This window comes from Lactuca saligna, chromosome 1 (assembly GCF_052625555.1).
Source record: "Lactuca saligna cultivar CGN05327 chromosome 1, ASM5262555v1, whole genome shotgun sequence".
NCBI classification, from domain to species: Eukaryota; Viridiplantae; Streptophyta; class Magnoliopsida; order Asterales; family Asteraceae; genus Lactuca; species Lactuca saligna.
In genome coordinates, this window is record NC_136417.1 from 22,005,833 (window position 1) to 22,014,559 (window position 8,727).

Below are 8,727 nucleotides of genomic sequence, written 5' to 3' on the forward strand. Positions count from 1 at the left end.
GATAAACATTCCAAACCTTCAGTGGACATCGACAATGGGTGCGTTGGATACCCATTAAAAGCCTTCTCTTCCCAAGGAAAGGGATTGACCATAGTCAACTCGGTTGACCAAATGGTAAAGAGAAAGGCTAAGTCTGAGATTGTCCCATGTACCATTCCCTAAGGATCCATATGGTTCTATTTCCAAAAGGAAAGGGCATTGGTTTCGAAGCTACCAAATTTACCTGAAAGATCATAAGGTTGGTAAAGTCAATAAGTTTGACTCTACTTCAGGTAAAGTCCACTATCTAACTCAATTAAGTTTCTATTTTGAGATTCTTATTACATGATGTGACTGGGTCACATGTTTATGTTTTAAGAATCAAAGGAAAAAGTGAAGGAAACTTAAAGAAAGAGTATGTTGAATCTGATCGCGAAGATGGATTTCTATCACTTGATTAAAGATCAGATTCTTAAGCTACTCTTAGGAGTTATGATAGATTGCTAGGAAGCATGTAATAGTATAGTTTTCATTTAAATTTGCATTGTAAGGAAAAGTTTTTTCTGCATTTTATAAAGAAATAAAAAGTTTGCTTTACTTTATTTTATATCTCTTTACAATGGCATTTATGAAAACTTGATGTTTGTATGTTTCAAGCAATATGAATTTGATTCTTTCATTTGTGGTAATGTCTAAATTTACCAAATAAGGAAAGCTTCTCATCATCCAAGTTTTCAGTTGGATAGAAACTTGGAATCATACCATTTGTACAGTATGATGAATGAGAACTTTCAGCTTTGGAAAATTAATACTGGTTCCTTGTTCACATTTATATGTGAGTCAAATGAAGGACTAAGGGATCGAGTACACATTCTTGTGCACTGGTCAAGTCCACCACAAAAGATCGATAAGACTATTTGCCATGATTTACTAAAGTTTAGGAAATATGGTTATACTTACCAGTTTAAGTGTAATTCTGATACATTGGAAAATTTTCGATGTATGGCAGAATGAATGAGAATAATCAAATTAGGTAGGAGGATAAAAGTTTTTCAAATCTGAAAAGATGGGAGAGTACTTTAGTATTAGGTTTTGTGATCATCTTAATGATTTAAAAATCATATCACAATTAGTCCTCTAAGGAAATATTAGCGCATTCTTATGACTAAGAAGAGGAATCTTGAATTGTTGGAATGGCTAAATCAAGAAGGTGAGTCATACATTATTCCAAAACAAGTCTTAGAGTTATACTCCAAGACTGTAAGTTGAGTGGCATATCTTAAATTAAGGTTTAAAACACTTTTCAAATGTAAGAGTAAAATTGTCCTACTCTTGTACATTTTAAATTGGTAAGTTCTGATGTTTTGGATAAAACAAAGACTAACTAAGACCAATTGTGTGGAGTTTTTGTCTTGATAAATAATTTGCACTATCTCTTGAATATTTGGTAAGATAGTCTTATATGTCAATAGGACAGTGGGAGTCTTAAAGATCCTGAAAAGAATTTCAAGATCTAATCAAGAATAAAACATATAGTTTAACACTAGCACATGACGTGAGGTTTATAACCTATCGTGTTGACATATTTCTATTTCTGTGCCCAATCCAGTTAAAGTTGGCTTTGCATATGAGTTCTTAGATTTCTCAGTTGGTTACATAACAACTTGGAAGCAATGGCAGATCCTTGAGCTTCCAGGTGGCAAGAAATAAAGATTGCGTTCAGTCCATATGGGTTTGGATTTGTCATTATCCTTGTCTTGTGACTATGGTTTTGACAATTCATATGGATAAGAATGTTGAATTAGTGTCTAAGTATGTAACTATATTTTGTATATACTTGACCCGGTTGTGCATGGTCCTTTTGGGTTGCTTTCACCGAAGCAACTTGACAAGGTAATTTGAGGAGAGAGAGAGAGAGAGAGAGAGAGAGAGAGGATATTATGGTTTATTAATATATTATAAGAATAATATATTAAAGTACAAATCATATTTATTTAATTAGTATTGGTCATAAATTAATTAGGAATTATGTTATGTGATGAATTTATAGTTGGTTAATGAGTTCAAATAAATATTTGGTGATGATCCGATCACTTGAGGTCATCATGACATTTGAATAAGTTATGATGCCCTTATAATCAATCTCAAAACTCATACGACATCTAAATTTATTAATGATTAAGTCATCATGAGGATAAGGATTAATTGAGTATTTGAGAAATTGATAAATTTTTTAGTCCTTAATAACCACTTGGTAAAGTATGGTAGCCATTGGTAGTCTAAGGAACACCTTACAAAGCTTTTAACAAAATTCTACACAAAATAGTGACCTCGGTCGTGACATGGGGCGTATCAAAATGACACAGGAGCATGTCATTCATGACATGAGGGCATATCCTTTTTGACATAGGCATGTCAAACGTCCTATTAAGTGTATTATTTTTCGTGGAAAACCTAGTAACCGACATCTGATTACCCTCAAACTTTATATATAAGCTAATAGGAAGTACATAAGTTATAGGGAGTATCTAAATGTTAAAAATCTATGAGGGGTATTTTGGTTATTTTTAGTTACTTGTGTCCATCCATGTTATATATGTGGTGATTTGGAATGTTGCTAAAAGGAAAGGAACTAAAAGAGGACTAGTTAGCCTTCTTGTGATTGATGTGAGTATGTGCTGGCATTTTTCCCACTTTGGGGTACATGGAAAATAATTTTATGATAATGAAATACTAATGTTTTTGTATATGAGACGTTTTTAAATAAAAGTGTTAAATGCATTTGGAAAGAATGTTTTGAAAGAATTCCTTGAAGGCAAGAATGTTTTTTGAAAACAAAGAATGTTTTAGAAGAATGAATGTTTTTATAACGTGTTTGAAATGTTTTGAAATATAGATGGTTTACATTTGAAATGAGTATTTTGATACTAAGGTGTGAAATGTGTAAAGTATGGAATGTAATGAGAAGAATGATACAAGTGTATAGTGTAACATTCCGTTTAAAATAAATAAATAAATAATAAACCCTAAAACCCTATATTTTTGTTTTTAGGCCTAATGTCGTATTAAATTAGCGGGGTGTACACCTTGGGTTGTTAAAAGTTATATTTTATGGATATTGAGGGTTAAATTGTAACATATTGACTTAAATTGAAAGGATTTTTGGAAGCATGCGCTATAGAGTAATATAGGGATTTAATTTGAAAACGATTTGGGTAGGAGGGACTGGAAGTGTCAAAAATGGAATGAGGTTTGAAGATGGAGACGGAGACTTAACCTATCACCCATCCTCCTACCTTTCACTCAACCGAAACCCTAACCCTAAAGTGTTCCAGCCGCCACCCTTATACCTCCAACTGCCGCCGCCTCCACTATCACCGTCATAAACCACCAAGTGAATATGTCGCTACTTCTACTACAGTTGAAGACAAAGACTGACGTTGGACGCCGTGTCAGTCGGGGAGATCCAGAAAACGAAGTTGTGGCAACTGTTGTTGCTGTCAACGAGGGAGAAGATTAACGTGTGGACGAAGTATCTGTGGGCAGTTAGAAGATCGTGACTCTAGCCGCTATTATCTCCCTCCGGTAATGGCGCAGCCTGTTTCCTTTCCATCCTTTTTGTTTCTATCGTCGCTTCTTCTCACCCGTCATCATCGCCGCTCTGACGGCTGTCCCGTTGCTAATATTCTTCTTACAGTCGCATGCTACCATGAGTGGGTGGCTGTGTTGTGTGTGATTTTGCATGTGGGTGTATGTGTTTCAGTGTACATCGGTGTGTGTGTGTTTTCTTGGCCGAAAAACCGAAGAAGCCCCCCACCACCACTACAAGGTGGTGGCTGCCACATCCTGTCGTCGTCCTCTGCCACCATCTTGGTAGCCGTAGTGGACATTTTTTGTATTCTTTTGGTGATAATGTGTGTATGTATGCAAGAACGTTTATGTGTGCTTGGTTGTTTAATTCATCACTCAAAACCGTCATTGTGTGTGGGTGGTTGTCGCCACGGACCGTCGCCGACCACCACTGCCCGAGGTGGAAGTGGGTGATGCCTAACTTATTACACATTAATTTTACCTAAGCATCTAACTTTAGACCGAGTGGCATGCATTTGGATTGGAAACCCTAATTAGGGTTTAGAAAACCCTAATGTCAAGGAAACCCTGGTTTTGGAGTTTTGTCCGGACCCACGTTGAACCTATTAATTGAATTTTAAATTATACTCGGTAATGACCTGATATTATGTTAATGCAATATTGGAATTAATGAATTATGTCCTTATCGGATTAAGTGTGGAACACTAACCCTAGTTATGATTTTATGTGGAAAACCCTAGAATCAAGGAGCACGATTTTGGACAATGGCTATTGATTAGATTATTATTACACCAGAGAATGACTAAGTCAAACCTTAATCAGTCCTACCCTTATGTGATTAAGTCCGTAATGGGTTAAGTGTTCTTAGTTAACCCTAATCGTCATTTTATGTCGAACCCTAATCACCATTTCATGTGAGGTAGTCACTGTTGCAAGTACTATAACCTGTGATCGGGGATTGAATCAGGTGTCTTCCCATGGGTTATTAGAAGTGATTTGAAGCTAGTAGAGTTCTTCGTTGCTACAGTGGTTTCCTACGTGCATATCGAGGTGAGTTTCGCTTCACTGTACCCGTGGGTCGAAGGCACTAATGTCGGCCCACTTGTTTTGGTTAATTGTTAGTAAATGGATACCTTAGGGACCGTATATTATCATGTAGGATAGATTGAGGAATCTTGATCTAAGCTCTCTTACTTGTTGTTTGGTTGTGGTTCTAGAGTAGGATCACATGTCCGAGTGACTATCTCACCTCTGAGTATATACGACCATGCATTCCTTGGATTGTTGATATTTAGTATGTTGCTATGTTGTAGTGATCTGTTAGATATGTGTTCTGGTATTAATTATGTTGCTATGTTGTATTGATCTATTAAATATGTGTTCTGGCATCGAGTATGCTGCTATGTTGTACTGATATGTTAGATCTCTCTCCTGGTATTGAGTATGTTACTTTGTTGTAATAATCTATAGAACTGTATATTATTGTGCTTGGTGGTTATCATCTATGGAGTGACCATAGGGTATCTTTTCCTGTTCCTTGTTTGGCTGTGGCTTTGGAGTGCAATCATCTGTTCGGGTGGCTATCTCACCTCTGGTTACTTAGGGTTACACATTCGATAGAGATTAGCTGGTAGCAGGACTATATGTTGTAAGAGGACTAGTAGGAAATAGTGAGTTGTATGATTTTTGTTTGCCTATATTATGTGCCTACTTGATCCTGATTGTTTATATATCAACATGTTGTGTTTGGTTTGGGTTGAGGTTGTCCTTCTTTGTGCTGTAGGCCAAGATACCCCACGCGGGCCGGTTGTAAGCCATAGGCACGGAGGCTCGGTAGGAGCAGATAGGTTGAGACGTTAGGAAAAATACCCTGCTATTCCGACCCGGATAGACCAAAGGCCTGCAAGGTGGTCCAGCCAGGCCAAAGTCTCGAAGAGCGGCAATTATGCATGCTTATATGTTTATCGTATGGGGTATTTTGGGGGAAACTCACTAAGCATAATGCTTATCTAGTTGTTTATTGTTTCAGGTATCATTGGTGTCTATGGGAAGGCAAAGACGGGACTGTACATACTCATTTGTAGCATTGAGGATTTCACATTTCCTTTGATACTCTGATTTTTTATAAATGTAATTTGGAATAAACGTTTTTTCTTTCTAATGGAATTATAATTGGTTGTGAAAAATGGGATGTTACAAGTTGTTGTAAGAGCCCAGGTGTTTTGGTCAAAAATTACACAAGTATAAATCAACCAAATTGAATGAGAGACTGTGATATTTGGATTGTGCAATAGAAAAAAGGTAAACATAATGACAAAATTGTTTACAAGGAAAGCCCTTAATCCTTGCTAGGATATCCGACACAAAGCCTTATGAGGTGATAATGATCACCTGCCTTGATGATTTTATTAATATAAATAAAATGTTGATTACAGATAGTATTTCGATAAGAACAAGTAAAAAAGTTTGTAGAGTAAGTTTAGTGTCCGTAGTGTGTGAGATACATGTGTCGATTTATAGTCTAAGCTAGCTAACAAGATGTCCGATATTCCCGAGATCCTTTATGACCAACTTTGTGAACGTTGTTGGACTTGGTATTCTGGGTATTTAGCATAGTTGAGATGACTCTCTGCTGAGAATAAGTCTTCTTTTGACTATTTCTGCATGTGTTAATTAAAAATGAAATACAACCGTTATAAATGTTAGTAAATAATAATAACAGTAATAGTAGGGATCCTAAGATAGTTGAGGATCATGAATATCGGATGAGGTTTGAGGATCCTGACCCTAACAATTTCCCCCAAGTTATTCCTGAAAATATAGGAGTTCATTTCAAGAATATTAAAGGGATAACTTAAATTAAAGAGGTAAAGGATAGAGAAAAGTAATTTTCAAAATTAACCCTTAACAGCTAGGTAATTTTGAAATCCAATGGGTGGATAACTAGCCATTAATGGTCAAATCAGCCTCAAATCCTCAGTATAAATAGAGGTGATCAGTTCCACAATTCTTTACTCGTCTCGATTTTCTTTTCTTTACTTGTGCTGCCTTTCGATTATTGGCGATTTATTAGAAGGTAATTATCTCTTTTTCTATTACGTTTTTACTTCTTCCATCATGGTTAGAAAAATGGCCGTTTCTCGCAAAAATATCTTAGCTCTCCCTGAAGATGTCTTCGCCGACCAAGGGATTTTCTCTTACGAGGAGACATGTTCCTTCGGCGATGATGATATTGAGTCTTTGAGACTCAATGGAGCCTTCCCTCCTAAAGCCATTTTTAGGCCCTTCGACTCTCTCATTTAACCTGACTTTGTTTCTCCTACTTGGGCGTGCTTCCCCGAATACCCTTTCTCCCTAGTTTTAAAATTCCCTTTCCCTAGGATTGTCTCTGAGTTCTTCAGTGTGACTGGGATCTCATATATTCAGGTCATGCTGATTGTTTGGAGGATCCTATATGTCACACCCCGCTAAAGCGGAAACGCAAGGTATGACAGCGATAACGGTTTCATTGCAAAAGATAAAGATACATCACCATAGCAGTATTTAAAAGTTTACAACCCATAGCTTCAAAAGAACAAAATACAAGTTTTTCAAAATAACATTGTTCAAAATATAGCTTCATAATAGCTTCAACACGATGCAGCATGCTCTATGATGATGAATCTTTACATCCACTTACTAATTATTTCCTGAAAAAGCATGTAAAACGAGCGTCAACTATGAAAATAGTTGGTGAGTATCACAAGTTTATAAAATCGAGCGTACAATAAGGCTTTTCGTAAATACAAGTACATTGCTTCAATGATAAACAAGTTGATTGCTATTAATGAATACAAGTTTATTGCTATAACGAGAAACGAGTTTGTATGTGTATGAGAAAACAATGAGTCTCAACCAAACCTATGACTGAAGCCCTATCGAGATCTATGCTTATCGTTCCATAGATGAATATGGTATCATGCACTCCAGCGATTCGGGCGAGTGAGGAATTGTCAATTCCTAATAGCGCTATCCATAACGACCATTGGCTCAAAGAGTTAATGGTTAGAGATAAGGGAAGGGCCTTTGTACGATAAGTTCTCATGTTCCGTGTTGCATAGACATACATAAAGAAACATAGCAATACAATAGCAATCATGTTTGATACAATTCAATTTAAGTACAACATGCAAACAATAGTTTTTCTGGACATGCTTTTCCACCCCAAAACATAAAAAACGAAAATAGGGGAGTGCGTGAATACTCACGATGTTTTGTGTAGACACAAGCGGTACTTCGGGATGCACCAACGTCTTACTACCGGGATCCTACGACACCAAACACACGCACTAGTGAGTTTCCATGTCGATATCTAATGCTAATATACTAAACTCTACATATAGGGAAATGCCAATTTATGTTTTAGTATTGGATTTATATCATTTTGTTACACTTTTTCTGATGTATTGACATTTTACAAGTCGTGCGATTAATTACAACCTTGGAAGGTTAATTTTCCAAATTTTAAGTCTCAATAACAACATAAATTCACGAAAAATAGTATTCGAGGGATAAAAATTCTCAAACTTTTTATTTAACTGTTAATACACAACACTAAGCTGGGAAAATTATAAAAATGGATTTCCAAGCTGTTTAATTATATTTTATAATTTTTGAGCATTTATTTCAATAAAAATTGAAATAAATAGTAAACAGTTTCCAAAATTACCCAAACTTTTTATTTAATTGTTATTATACATAAATAGGCTGGGAAAAATATAAAATATATTTTTCAGTGGTTATTTGTATTTTTCCTTGTTTTATTCCTTTAAATAGTCATTAATTAAAGAAATATTATTAAACAGTTAAAATAAATTACCATAAATTTTTGTAACATCATTTACAGTATAAATATCTTGGGAAAAATATCAAAAGTGGTTTTCATAATGTATAAACTGGTTTTGGGTATTTATGTATATTTAAGTGAATTTTAGTGCAATTAACTTTAGAAAATAAGGGAAAAATAGTTTACAGTGGAGAAAAATATTCAAAATTTTTATGTAACCTCCTACTATATAATATGATATCCTGGCAAATTTTCATGAATTTTGGATAATCAGAACTATTTTTCCCATTTTTAAGCCATTATAATTACCAAAAATTGGGAAAAATAGCTAG